Source organism: Bos indicus x Bos taurus, chromosome 16 (assembly GCF_003369695.1).
Source record: "Bos indicus x Bos taurus breed Angus x Brahman F1 hybrid chromosome 16, Bos_hybrid_MaternalHap_v2.0, whole genome shotgun sequence".
NCBI classification, from domain to species: domain Eukaryota; kingdom Metazoa; phylum Chordata; class Mammalia; order Artiodactyla; family Bovidae; genus Bos; species Bos indicus x Bos taurus.
In genome coordinates this window covers 54,618,820-54,634,007 of record NC_040091.1, presented here as the reverse complement: position 1 = coordinate 54,634,007, position 15,188 = coordinate 54,618,820, and the positions used below count along the sequence as shown (strand labels likewise).

The 15,188-nt window shown below is 36.4% G+C and overlaps 1 protein-coding gene across 5 annotated transcripts in view; it reads left to right on the top strand.

The window, feature by feature from the left end:
• RC3H1 (ring finger and CCCH-type domains 1) overlaps positions 1–15,188 on the top strand; it is a 75,827-nt gene that overhangs the window by 9,156 nt on the left and 51,483 nt on the right. The window contains exon 2 of one of the 5 annotated variants that reach the window (XM_027565380.1): positions 4,608–4,701. The exons of 3 other annotated variants lie outside the window; for them this stretch is intronic. The gene's annotated coding sequence lies outside the window, so the exon portion shown is untranslated. Of the gene's footprint in view, positions 1–3,316; positions 4,702–15,188 lie in introns of those variants that run through there. One more of the 5 variants, XM_027565379.1, reaches the window with a different exon arrangement.

Genomic DNA, 15,188 nt, shown 5'->3' with positions numbered 1-15,188 from the left:
AAGAGTTTATTGGGGACTGTGATTTATATCAAAACTGTAGAGGTTATAGCTATAGATTTAATAAATAATGATGTACTAATTCTTTAAAAAATGAGAACTTGAAAATGAAATTTATTTCACTGATTCTTCTCTATAATTCAGTTATGATGGAAAAACTTTTTTGCTCTGTGTATGACCCACTTTGTCTAATAAAAATTAATTTCCTGTACTAATATGAATATTAGCTGGTAAGAGTGAATAGAATTTTAACTGAACATTGTTGCCATCCAAAATTCTCTGTTGGCCCCTGGTGTAGTTTATATTCTATTCAAATACTTTGTAACATCCAATTTGGTTACCACATAAACCTGTTATCTTCTTAAACATTCTTCAGATTATCATGTTCAAGTTTCCAGAGCTTGAAAAATGGAGAGCCTTGTGTCAGTCTCTTTTGCTTTTCTTTTGGGGTAAGCTGTACCTCTGCTTTTGCTGAAAATAGCCATACTGTGTATGGTCTTGATTTGACCTTCACTGTACACTGGTTTAGTTCAGTTCAGTTCAGTCGCTCAGTCGTGTCCAACTCTTTGTGACCCCATGAATCGCAGCATACCAGGCCTCCCTGTCTATCACTGAATTGCAGCACTCCAGGCCTCCCTGTCCATCACCAACTCCTGGAGTTCACTCAAACTCACGTCCATCGAGTCAGTGATGCCATCCAGCCATCTCATCCGCTGTCGTCCCCTTCTCCTCCTGTCCCCAATCCCTCCCAGCATCAGGATCTTTTCCAGTGAGTCAACTCTTCGCATGAGGTGGCCAAAGGATTGGAGTTTCAGCTTTAGCATCAGTCCTTCCAAAGAATACCCAGGACTGATCTCCTTTAGAATAGACTGGTTGGATCTCCTTGCAGTCCAAAGGACTCTCAAGTCTTCTCCAACACCACAGTTCAAAAGCATCAATTCTTTGGCGCTCAGCTTTCTTCACAGTCCAACTCTCACATCCATACATGACCACTGGAAAAACCATAGCCTTGACTAGACGGACCTTTGTTGGCAAAGTAATGTCTCTGCTTTTGAATATGTTATCTAGGTTGGTCATAACTTTCCTTCTAAGGAGCAAGTGTCTTTTAATTTCATGGCTGCAATTACCATCTGCAGTGATTTTGGAGCCCAAAAAAATAGTCTGACACTGTTTCCACTGTTTCCCCATCTATTTACCATGAAGTGATGGGACCAGATGCCATGATCTTAGTTTTCTGAATGTTGAGCTTCAAGACAACTTTTTCACTCTCCTCTTTCACTTTCATCAAGAGGCTTTTTAGTTCTTCACTTTCTACCATAGGGTGGTGTCATCTCCGTATCTGAGGTTATTGATAGTTATGCTTGCTCAAAAGTTCATTTTTGTGAAGACATTCTGTTAAAAGAGTAGTAGTCTTGCATGTTTAAGTACTGTATTAAAAAAAAGCCTGAATTTTAACCTTCATTTTGAAATGCTTTCCCTGTAATTACTGCTCTTAAAACCCATGTTTTATATGTCAGTTTTTACATTAATTACTGTTTTGATTAAAACTGTCACTCTTTGCTTGAATCTAGCCTCTCTTTAAATTTATTAAAAACTTTTAAAAAATGTAAGTCTCTTCATACATTTAGAAAAGTTGAGTTATGAGTTACCTGAGTCAAGTTTTTTGAAAATGTCATTTTATTATGTTAGTCTGCAGTTGATAAAATCTACTCATAAGGTCACAAAAGTTCCTTTCAATTTATTCTCTTTCTCCTGCTTTAAAAAGGAGAGGAGGAGGGAGAGAGGGTTTTTTGAATAAGAAAATCCTTAGGATAGAAAATGTAATATTTAAATCTCTTTAAAAGCATTTAAGAGTAGCTTAGAACAGATAATCTCTTGAAAACACCTTTAAATATTGAAGCTGTAGCACTTATTCCCCTAATGATTGACATGCATTATTAGTTAATTCACCGTATTCAGAGTATTAAAACTTTACTCATCTTCACAGCTGTATAATGACAAAATGATAAGTGGCAAAGGAGAAGGAAGATTTCAAATTCAGTTATTAACTTTTTAAAATATTCTTTTTAGCTTTAAAAAGACTTTGTTTGTTTTTAGAGCAGTTTTAGGTTCACAGTAAAATTGAGAAGGTACCAAGTTTTCCCCAACCCATGCATAGCCACCCTTATTATCAACATTCACCACCAGAGTGGTACATTGATTATAATTGATAAACTTAAAATTGATGTTTAAATCTATAGTTTATATTAGGGTTAGGGTTCACTCTTGGTGTTGTACATTCTATGGATTTGTACAATATGCATTCTTCTTTCATTTAGTAATATGCATTCAAGTTTCTTCCATGTCTCTTCATGGCTTGGTAGTTCATTTATTTTTTTTTTAGAACTGAATAATATTCCATTGTCTGATTGTACCACAGTTATTTATCCATTCACTGGTGGACGTCTTGGTTGATTGCTTCCAAGTTTTGCAATTATGAATAAAGCTGCTGTAAATACCCACATGCAGATTTTAGTGTGGATACAAATTTTCAGCTCCTTTGGGTAAATATCAAGGAGAGTCATGCTGGATTGTATGGTAAGAATATGTTTAGTTTTGTAAGAAACTGCCAAATTGTCTTCCAAGTTAACTGGCCTATTTTGCCTTCCTATCCACAATGAATTAGAGTTCCTGTTGGCCCCGAATCTTTGTCAGCATTTGATATTGTCTGTGTTCCAGATTTTGGCCATTCTAATAGTGTGTAGTGATGTTTTATTGTTTTAATTTGCATTCCCTGATAACATATGATATGAAGTATCTTTTCATATGTTTCTGTGGAATCTAATATTGTGTAGCTGGAGTCACACAATATATAGTCTTTTCAGATTAGCTTCTTTATCCTTAACTTTTTAATCTGTTACTTCAGTTTTAGCTTTGCCTCATTTATAGATATTTTTAAGAATGTGGTTAATTTTGGAGGTATACTTTCTTCTAAATATTAAGTACCAGAATTATAAAAATAGAACCAATGTGATATATTCTGCACTCTTACCTTTCATGTGACTTGTCCAGCATTATCTTTAGAAATGTGAAACATGCCACAATCAGGTAGTGATATTTTTCAATCATTTAAAAATTATTGAGCAGATATGTGCCATGGAGCAGCTTCCCCAGTGGCTCAGTGGTAAAGAATCTGCCTGTCATTCAGAAGACATGGAGATGTGGGTTTAATCCCTGGGTTGGGAAGATCCCCTGGTGGAGGAAATGGCAACCCATTCCAGTATTCTTGCTTGGAAAATTCCATGGACAGAGAAGTCTGGTGGCCTACAGTTCATGGGGTCACAAAGAGACACAGCTGAACAACTAAACAATAATGAAATGGCATACTGCAGTATACAACAGTATGGATTTTCTCTTATAGATAAAGTTTAGAATGTATTGGAGCCATCAGAGGGGCAACCTAATATATACTGGGCTTTAAAGAGATTTCTGGAGTTTCCTGAATTGAATGAGACTTAAAGGGTGAATAGGGGTTTAACATCCCTAACTTATTTGAGCCAGACAAGACCTAGAGTGAAAAAGCGTATGTTGTGTGTGGGGAAATCTTCATACTTTCGTTGCTAAAATATAAAACCTGAGGCAGATGGTGATGAAAAATAAAGCTAGAGAGGTAGGTAGGGGCCACAACCCAGGGATCTTGTATGACGTGTTCAAGCAGTTGGGATCAATTCTGCTAAGGCACCATCAAAGAGTTGTGTTTTTTTTTGTTTTTGTTTTATGTTTGAGGTACAAAACACACCCACTAAAGGGCAAAAATCATAGGTGTACATCTTGATGACTTTTTATGTATGTACACTTGTGTAACCACCATCCAGATCAAGATACTCAGTGTTTCTGGCACCTAAGAATTCTTTCTACTCTTTCTCCTCCCCAGTGTTTCCCAACTTTCCCAAGAGTAAATTCTCACTTCTAGCACCATAGTCTGTTTTTCTTCTAAATCGTACATCATGTATTCTTTTTGCTCCTTCTATAAACTGAATCCTGCAGAAGGTGCTATTTTGTATCTGGCTTTGTTGATTGTAGTATTCTGAAATTTGGCCATGTTATATTTAACAGTAGATCAGTTGTTCTATTTTTATTTTTGCTGTATAGTATTCCATTGTATGAAATTGTCACAGTTTATCCACTCTACTGTTTATGAACATTTGGATTGTTTACAGTCTGTTTTTGGCATTTTATGAGTAAAGCTGTTATGAACATTATTGCATACGTTTTTTGGTAACCATATGTAGTCATTCCTCTGGCAGTGAAATTTGGGAGTCCTTAGTCGGCTTTTGTTTAATCTAAGAGGCTACTGCCAGTTTTCCAAGTGTACCAGTTCACACTGCTAGCAGCATTGTATGAGAATTTTGCATGCTCATATAGCCTTTAATATGTGGTATTGTCAGTTAGTTTTTTTTTTTTTTAGCCATTCTGCTAGGTATAGTTTCTCATTGCCATTTTACTTTAAACTCCCCTTGTGATGATTCTTAGAAGTATCTGATACACTTATTGGCCATTTTGATATCCTCTTGTGAAAGAGGATCTTTCAAGTTATTGTCCTTTTTTATTGCTTTTGTTTTTGGTCATAGAAGAAAACCATAAGTGAATGACCAGCTGCTGTGAGGAGGGTGAAGGAAGACAAAGCTGGAGACAGATCACTTAGAAGGTCACTGTGTGATCCAGGTGAGAGAGACTATATATATCCTGTATGAGAGCAGGGACTTTGTTTCACTAGGAACTACATCTTCAGATCCTAAGACAGTGTGTGGCACTTGGTCAGTGCTCAGTAAGTAATTTTTGAATGAATGAATGAATACAGCCTTCAATCATAGAAAGAGAGATAGAAAGGAAGATACAGATGTAAGAAATGATATAAAATTTTTAATGAAGGTAGAAGAGGGTGGAATCTAGGATGCTTACCAGATTACTAGGTTGTGTACATTGAGTGTCACGTTGTGTAGTGAGGTAACTAAAGAAACAAAGGCTACAGAAGGCATTACCAGTTTAAAAAAATAGAGACAAGTTAATTACCATGTGACCTTGTGCTTATTACCTAACATTTGTGCTGAGTTTCTTCAACTGTAATATTAAGATATAATGATATCTGATATCTAATAGGATCATCGTGAGGACTAGGTGAGATAATGCATGTAAAATTTAGAATAGTGCCTGGCACATAAAATATACTCAAAAACGATGAGAGAGAGAAACAAACAAAAATCTCTGTCTTCATGGAACTTAAATTTTACTAGTGGCAGTTCCACACTGTAGCAAAATAAGAGAAACAGCATATTGAATGGTGAGAAGTATTTTGGAGAAAAATTAATCAGGAATGAGATGGGAAGCACAGATTGTGCTGGTAGTATGATTAGGGTTGAGGGGTCCATTTTAAATAAGGTAATCAACTGAGGCCCTCCCTCAGGGAATTCACATAATAATATGTGTAGGGAAATAGGGAGAAAGTTCAGGATTGGGAGAGGGACAAATTGTTCGTGATTTAAGATTAGAAAAGTGAAAGTTAAGTCGCTCAGTCCTGCCCGACTCTTAGCAATCCCATGCACTGCAGCCTACCAGGCTCCTCCGTCCATGGGATTTTCCAGGCAAGAGTACTGGAGTGGGTTGCCATTGCCTTCTCCAAGATAAGAAAGGAGGCCCCCTATTTTATGAAAGAATAGCATGTAAAATTAGATTTGTTTGTTGTATAACCCATGGCGGTTTGGCGTATCCCATCCTTTTGTCCTCTGTTGCCTGTTCCACACACTACACAGACCTAAGCACGTATTTATTCCCTCAGAGATCATTGTTACCTATTTTGGAGGAAATGTTTTGTGTTTAATTCTGGTACAGTAGTAACAAATCAGTAGGTTCTCTAACAGTAGCTGCTGCTGCTGCTAAGTCACTTCAGTCGTGTCGGACTCTGTGCGACCCCATAGACGGCGGCCCACCAGGCTCCCCAGTCCCTGGGATTCTCCAGGCGAGAACACTGGAGTGGGTTGCCAATTCCTTCTCCAATGCATGAAAGTGAAAAGTGAAAGTGACATCACTCAGTCGTGTCCAACTCTTAGCGACCCCATGGACTGCAGCCCACCAGGCTCCTCCGTCCACAGGATTTTCCAGGCAAGAGTACTGGAGTGGGGTGCCATTGCCTTCTCTGAGCTACTACTTGGGAACAGCAAAATATCTTTTTACAATTTATATGGCTTTTTCAAACCACTTGATATATGTAAATAAGATACATTGTAGCTGTAGGCTTCTGGGTTTGGACTCCATGTAGCAATTGGTTCATTCTTTTAAACTCTTCAAAATAGAAGTTTACCTGAGATTAACAGTCTAGAAATAGTTCTAAAGTGGAAAATGAATCTATACTTTTTTTTTTAAGCATTCTTTTTCAAGTATGTGCAGTTGAATATCCTTGTGACTTTGTGTTCTGGAAATAGTTTGAATTCTTTTAGGCATATTTCACTAAAATAAACAGTGATAAAAATGTCCTTAGGCCTTGGCCAGTAGATTATGGGGACATTTTAATAGTACGAATGTTATTGTTATTTTGCTATTATTAAATAGGTTATATCTTTAACACAAAGATTCCCTAGGTCAGAGTGTGCACTAAGTATCACCCACCCATTGCAAAAGAAGCACATTGCCTTTGAAGCTTACCTATTCTGAATACATGTGCCTGTTTTTTCTTTGCTGCCCAGTTCTAGACTCAGTCAGAGCCCTGTGGTAGCTACGAAGTTCCACAAGGAAGTCTAGGACACAAGCTCCCTCAGGAAGAAAAAGGTAGAAACAAGTAAAAGTAAAGGCCTAGGGCTGTGATTCATGGGGCCGCAAAGAGTTGGACACGACTGAGCGACTGAACTGGACTGAGGGCTATTAGTGTAACACATGTGTTGCTTTGTTTTCTTGAGTAAAGAGGGAATTCTTTGTTCTCCAGTTTTGTTGTTTGATACCTGGTGTTTTCCTTCTAGTTCAGCACTAGAAATTTGCTTCATTCAAAATCAAATATCATCAGTACTCCAAAAATGAGTTCATGAAGGTTTGCTTTCTAATTGTAGTTTAACTGGAATGTTTTGTAACAGTTTAGTAATGTAAGTGTAGGAAAAACAACCTTAACAAATATGTTGAATGAAAGAAGCCAAAATAGAAAACACATGCTGATGACTTCATTACATAGAATTTTAAAATAGTTAAAATTAATCTACAATATTAGAAGTTAGGATAGCAGTGGGCTCTGACAAGAATAAAGAGATAATGATTGAGAAGGATAGTGAGGGGCTTTCTGGGAAGGACGGGGTATACAGGTATGCTTACTTTGATAATTCATTGAGCTGAACACTCTGTATACCTTTTATGTATGTATGTTATATTTCAATATATTAAGTATCTTAAAATATTTATAAAATTAAAATTCACTTTGTGTTTTAGTCCCCTGATTATTTTTCAGTGAAATATTCTAATAAAATATGCTTTGTGGTTCTCTTCCAAAGAAATAATAGAAGTTGCTGTAACCTGATCAGAAGGTTGTTGGAGGATTAAATGAGATGGTTTGTAAGTGCTTAGCACCCAGATCCCACCCCCGCCACACACAGTTTTGGGATATGGGATAGAGGGGGAAAAGATTCAGGGAGTACATAAAGGTAAGTTAGAGGTGGGTGAAAGCAAGTATAGCCTGTTGAAGATGACTAAGGTGATGCTGGTAAGGAAGTTTAGGCCTTTAGATTGTGCCAGTGAAGACTAATAACAGCTAACTTGGGAGTATTTGAATCACTTTCAATAAGGTAATAATGCTGCTCTGGCACATTAACATGGAGGACTGTTACATAGATGACAGTTTCAGTGTATTAGGTTGGAATAGAACACAAAGATTCAGATAGATTTAAGCCTGCTGCTGCTGCTAAGTTGCTTCAGTTGTGTCCGTCTATATGCGACCCCATAGACAGCAGCCCACGAGGCTCCCCCGTCCCTGGGATTCTCCAGGCAAGAACACTGGAGTGGGTTGGCATTTCTTTCTCCAATTCATGAAAGTGAAAAGTGAAAGTGAAGACACTCAGTTGTATCCGACTCTTAGCGACCCCATGGACCGCAGCCTACCAGGCTCCTCTGTCCATGGGATATCCCAGGCAAGTGGGTTGCCATTGCCTTCTCCAAATTAAGCCTAAGTAGTACATATTGTTAAGTCTAAGGATTTGTTGTTCATGCTGTGCTTTGAAAATATCACCATTTTGGTACACTTGAGTGCTCTTCTCAGTTACTGATAATTTATGCTGCAAGAATAAGAAGCTAAATTTAGGCATGTGGTGTTTGTGAAGGTACTTAAATATATTGGTAATTTTTAGGCCTTATAAAAAGAAGAGATTCACTTTATTAAAAGTTTATAATTCAGTTGAGGGAACCTTTTAGATTCTACTATGAATATTCAGTATTATTCTTTTCTCAAAAGGCTTTAGTGAAATTTATAAATGTAAAATTGTGTCTTGACTATATAAACAATCAGATAATCTATTGCTGAGTAACAAACCACTCCAAAATTTAAAGTGGCTTAAAACAGCAACTGTTTGCTTATAATTGAGTTAGTGCTTGGAACTAGGTTAGCTGCAGGTGGTTCTGCTGCTGGTCTCAGAGGTTAGTCATCTGGCAGCTAAAACTGGGGCTGATTGTTCTAGGGGTCTGAGCTGGGACAATTTTTCTCTGTTCTGTTGGTCTCATCTCAGGTCTAGCTCAGGTGCCCTTCACATAGTGGCACCATGTTCCAAGAGAGTAAGAGTGGAAAGTTGCAAGGTTTCTTGAGGCTTTTATGTTCTGTCTGGAGCTCTACAAACATCACTAATGCTATATTCAACTACAGTTTTCAAAGTAAGCCAAGGTCACCCAGATTCAAAGTGGAGGAAAAGATTCTCTTTCTTGATAGAAAGAATAGCAAAGTCAAATTACAGAGGGGTGTAGCTAAAGGGATGGGAGGAACTGTGGCCATCTTTGCAGACTGTCACAGGAAATGATTCAAAAACCTAAGGGAAAACTTTTTTCAGAGTAAAGTTAGATAAACTAGGTTGGAATCTCAACCCTTGGTGGCTGTGAGATCTTAAGAACATTGCTTAACTTTTCTGAGCCCTGATTTTCTCAAAGTTGTAATAATATTTTGCAAGGTTATTATGAGGATTAAAAAATAAAGCACTCTAAGTTTTTAGAATATTTTGACCCATCCATACATTCTATTATTATTTTAGAACTTGTCATTCCTTTAAATTTCCATTTGCTTATGTTGTTGTTCAGTTGCTAAATCATGTCCAACTCTTTGCAGCCCCATGGACTGCAGCATTCCAGATTTCCCTATCCTTCACTATCTCCTGGAGTTTGCTCTAATTCATGTCCATTGAGTCGGTGATGCTATCTTATCCTCTGCCGCCCTCTTCTTTTGCCTCCAGTCTGTCCAAGCATCAGGGTCTTTACCAGTGAATAGGCTCACATGGCCAAAGTATTGGAGCATCAGCTTCAGCATCAGTCTTTCCAATGAATATTCAAGGTTGATTTCCTTTAGGATTGACTGGTTTGATCTCCAGTCTGTGGGACTCTTAAGAGTCCAGCACTGTAGTTCAAAAGCATCACTTCTTCGGCTGTCAGTCTTCTTTAGGGTCCAACTCTCACATCTGTCTGTACATGACTACTGGAAAAGCTGTAGCTTTGACTTTATAGATCTTGTCAGCAAAGAGATGTCTTTTCTTTTTAGTACACTATCTGGGTTGTCATATTGCTCACTTATTACTTGAACCTGTGATAATCTCCTTCAAAGATAGGAATGCCAGCATAATTTGCTACTAATAAGTGGTATCCCAGAGGCCCTCTGAAAGATACAGTTGAGAATTGTTTCCTCTATTATTTGCTAGCTTTGATGTTAAGACTTGATTGCTTATAAGTTATCTGCTTAAAATAATCAAACAAAACCCTAGATTTTATATTTGGGTACATCAGCCTTGAAGTATCTCTCTACCTCCCTCTTCCAAGTTGAAATATGTATATTCATTGTAAAAAGGAACTGTCAAGATTTTTTTTTAATTGCATTTACACCTCATTAACTAATATTAAACTGTTTGTGATATTAGAATACTTGGGTTTTTAAGTTTTTAATGTCTTTTGTTTATAAGTTTCTCTTTTGTAGTATTTAGGGAAGAAATCATCTAAAATTGGCATTACTTAACAATATTAAATTCAGAACTTATATTTTGGCCATAGAGAATTTGTCATTGTGTTGCTGGTGTTAGATATCTTTTTTTCCCCAATGTCTTAAGGTGGGAAAGTAAGATTATTGATTTGAGACTTTCTTCTTTTTAATATGGACACTTAAGGCTATTAAAATCCATCTAAGCCTTACTTTAAATGCATCCCATGAATTTTGGTATGGTGTATCTTCATTTTCATTCATTTCAAAATATTTTCTAATTTCCCTTTTGATTTCTTCTTTGACTTAGGTTATTTAGCAGTATTGGAGAAGGCAGTGGCACCCCACTCCAGTACTCTTGCCTGGAAAATCCATGGACGGAGGAGCCTGGTAGGCTGCAGTCCATGGGATTGCTAAGAATTGGACACGACTGAGCGACTTCACTTTCACTTTTTCCTTTCATGCATTGGAGAAGGAAATGGCAACAGTATGTTGTTTAACTTCCCTATATTTGTGAGTTTAAGGGTTTTTTTGTTGGTAATTTCATTCCATTGTATTCAGAGACTACAGTGTTTATGATTTCAATCCTTTTAAGCTTACTCAGACTTGTCTTATCATCTAGCATATATGGTCTATCTTGGAGAATGTTTCATAAGCATAAGCACTTAAAGAGTTCTGTTGTGTTGAACATTCTATGGATGTCTTAAGTCTAGTTGATTTATAGTGTTATTCAAGTCTTATCTATCCTTGTTTATCTGTACGTGATACTTTGGATAGTAAAGCCCTAGGTTTCTTCTCTAGCAGCTTTCTATTAATTCAGTTGACTTTCTGTTGGTGAAAGCATAAATATTCCAGCTTGATATGTTTGCTATTGTATATTAGCTGGCTTCTTCTGTATTAAAACCATAGGGAAGATATCAAGAAAGGGGACGGGGGGAAGCCCAAGACATTCTCTGATTTTAAAGAACCTGCTCTGTTGAGGATACTTTTAACATGGACTTAAGAAATTGTCACAGCAATCCCAGTTAGAGATGTTGGCAGCCTAAAGTAAGGATTTAAAAATGGATGGAAAGGTTTCAAAAAACACTGAGGAAATAAAATGAATGGGACATAATGATTGTTAGTTGAGGGGAGAGCAGGTTTGAGGAAAACTGAATAGTGAAGGATGATTACTCATGCTTCTCTCAATAGGTAAGTCACTTCATCATTAACATACGGAACAAAAGGTTTGGTATGGTTGAGATAGTTTGAGACCCCAGTTGGACATGAATGACTAGTAGTCAACTGGTTATATGATGCTGGCACTCAGAAGAGTGGCTTGAAATTTTGGAAGTCATAAGCATCCAGTTGGTAGTCAAAAGCTGAAAGTAGATGAAATCACTCAGGGAAATTTTGTAGAGAGGAGAATTGAGGAAGGAATTCTGAAGAACTGCATTTATGGGTGGAGGGCAAGGATGGGCAGAGAAGGAGAAGCCCTCAAAAGGGACATGTAAGGAGTAGCCTGCTAATTAGTGGAATACCTGGAAAGTATGCCATTATAGAAGCCCAGAAGGGCAGCATTTGCAGGAGAAACTGGTTAACATTACTAAACACATAGAAAGAAGATAAGGATTGAGATGTGACTGTTGAATTTCATAAGAAGATTGTTGATACACTAATAGTGGTTGGGATAAAGTGATAATTTGAAAACTCAGAGGTGAGGGAGAAGAAAATAGAGACCAGAGGATAGGCACAGGGATTGAGTTACTTTTTTTTTTTTTTTACTTATAGCATTGTAGAGATAGAAGTAAAATTTTTTTTTTTTAACTCCTTTTCACAAAGATTTAAGCTTAAATGCTTCCATATAAGCAAGGAAATAACTAATAAATTAGGATACATTAAAGAAACAGTATTAGTGTTGTGCCTTAAAATGTCTCAATTTCATTGAATTCCTCAGGAGTTTTATAAATTAGTATTTAACAATCTGGAATATAAATTTCTGAGACACAAGTTAATTTTTTTTTTTATAGTGAACATTTTCCCTTACATTCAAGATTATTGAGGACTTGCCAATCAGATTTGTCATTGTGTCTCAAAATAACTTCTGGGGACAGGAGGAGTAAACTTCCTTTATGAAAAGGAGCCATTATTTTAGCAGGAGGACAGATTTCAAAAGATAAGTGAGTTATCTTTTTGGCTTAAAAAAGAGTCTTAATTAAGGAGACTTCACTTTTTTTTTTTTTTCCTGTCTTTAAGCTTATTTTCTTATTTTTCTTTTTTTTAAAAGATATTTAATTTTTAAAGTAAAATGAATTAATATACAGAAAGGGCTCAAAACAGTTTCTGTGCATTGTTCTTGGTGTTGGTTTTGTTATTGTTTTTTAGGAAGTGTTATTATTCATAAGACATCAGTTTTCACAAAGAAAACAAGTTTCAGACATCTACAATTAATTTGAAAGCAGTTAACAACATATATCTGACTTTGTTATTCTCATTATTCTTTGATTTTTGGGCCACCATTAAATGGTGAGGACATATGTACATACAGCATATGTAATCTTCAGCAGACTATTAATGCAAACTAAAAAAAAAACTCTTTGATGTTTTGCTATGACAGATAAGTTTCCCTGCCTACTGCCTCACAGCTCCTTTAAGATGATGCTTTTGACTTTGGCCTTTTTATTTCACCACCTCTGTAATAACTCTAATGACCTCTTGTGGAGCATGTTTTACACACAGTGTAGAACTTTGCTATATAGAATAGGAATCTGAAGCTTCAGACTTTATACCCAAAGTTAGTAGCTGTCCTTCACTTGCAGTGTTTCAGCTTGATCAAGCAGCTTCTCTGTGAATGGCTTTATCCTTCCTTACTATTTCTTCTGCTAAATTTGACTTTACATTGGAAATAGAAGTGTTTGCTTTTGTCCCTCTGAACTCTGGGAAAATAAGCCACCTAAATTAGCCCTGTGCAGCTTTCTCAACCCTTTTAATCAAGTTCTGTTTTCCAGGCCTGTTCCTCCTTTTAAGTCAGAAGTCCTTCTCTTTATACCGGTCCTAAGAATTTGTCTATATTTGCACTAACATTAGCATATTAAGTTATTTATATCTAGGATGTTGTGTACAGTATAAAGTTACAATTCAGTTTGTTTATTTTGGGAAGAAGTATTTTTACAGTCAAAATTGAGTCTTCACAGGGTGTTATTGCTGGAGAAACCTTGAGCCTTCAGAAATCTCACACTGTTTTATATGTGAATTAACTAATATTCTGAGAATTATAACCCTGAGTGGTATTGTACTAAACCTTCATTTATTTTTCTTCTTTTTGTTTTTATTTTCTGCTCTTAGCATCACTTTTCAAGATAGTTAAAAATTTTCTCTTCTCTGATGTTGCCCTGTTTATTGGTTGCTATGGAAATGTCCCAGGCAAATGGCAAATTAAGGCCAAAGATAATAATTAAACTCATCTCATGGGGTAGGGCAGGGTGGAAGGAGATCCAGGATTTTCTTCTTACAGACAGTAAGATTTTGTTTGTTTGATGTAATATCTTGCTCTAGGTAACTTACGCTGTGAATTAACATAAGAACTGAGTTTTAGTCTCAACTTGACAATTTATTAACTTTGGGCAAGTTATTTAATGCTGCTGAAGATCAAGAGTTACCTATAAAATGGGTATAATAATGCTTCTGAAGAGTGACTAGGCCAGAATAGATACTTGAGGAATTTTAATTTTCTTACTTCTCTCTCTAAATCAGACACGCATAAAATAAACCTTGATGGAGGAGATGGTAATAACTTTTTAACAATTTTTAAAATGTCAGTTTGAATATATTTAAATGAAATCTTCAAAGCAGTATAATTTAGCTATTTATTTAATTTAGCTATTCCCTTGTAGCTCAGTCGGTAAAGAATCTGCCTGCAATGCAGGAGACCTGGGTTCAATTCCTGTGTCAGGAAGATCCCCTGGAGAAGGACATGGCAACCCACTCCAGTATTCTTGCCTGGAGAATCCCATGGACAGAGGAATCTGGCAGGCTACAGTCCTTGGCATTGCAAGAGTCGGACACGACTTAGTGACCAAACTACTACTACTACTAGAATTACTGCTGTGCTCATAGAACAGTCTGAAACGTATCTTTATATTTTTAAATTACTACATTAAAATTAAAAACTATGACTTTATAAAAAACCTTTAATGGCTATTTAAACAGCTTTATTGAAGTATAATTTACATGCTGTAAAATTTACTTAAGTGTACAGTTCAACAATTTTTAGTAAATTTTTAGACTTGTGCAACCATCGGCACAATTTTAGAACATTTCCATCATCCTAAGCTCCCTTGCCATAATGACTTAATTGCACCTGTTAAGTGGCAGAAATTAGAGAATTTTAAAGTACCAGCTTATGGGTTAAGCTGGCCTGAATTTGAATCATAGTCCAGCCACTCACTAGTATTCTGGTTTCTTTATCTTTGAAATGGAAATAACTATATCACAGTGTTGCTGTGAACATTTAATTAATTAGATACAGTATATAGAGCACTGAAAGTACTGGCACCTAGTTGGTGCTTAACAAATACTGGTTACTGGTGGTGGTTTAGATTGTGGTTTAGATTTGTGGTGGACATTTAAATGAGAGACACACCTGAAAACACTTGGCATGAGACATGACACATGGTTTACTTTTGGAAAGCCAAGCTCTGTTACACATCATGTTATCATAATTTTGCCTATAGTAGCTCTTTGGGAATTGCTTTAATCACCCTTAAACCTTAAGGCTCACAACATGTAGTTGTTTGTTGTTTTGCAGAGGCGTGGGTTTGAAAGGAGTTACTACAAGGCATTTACATGACTTGGAGTTTGATGTCTGCAAACTAGTCACTTAGCTGGTGGAATGAGTCAGTGGTTTTATTGTTTACTGTTCACTGAAATAATTTTCTTACTCTGGTAAGATTTTATTTCCTTTTAAAAGAAAAAAAAACTCTGATGATAATATTGAAGATTAATTTTATTAATATAGGTGGATAAGGATGAGATGGTT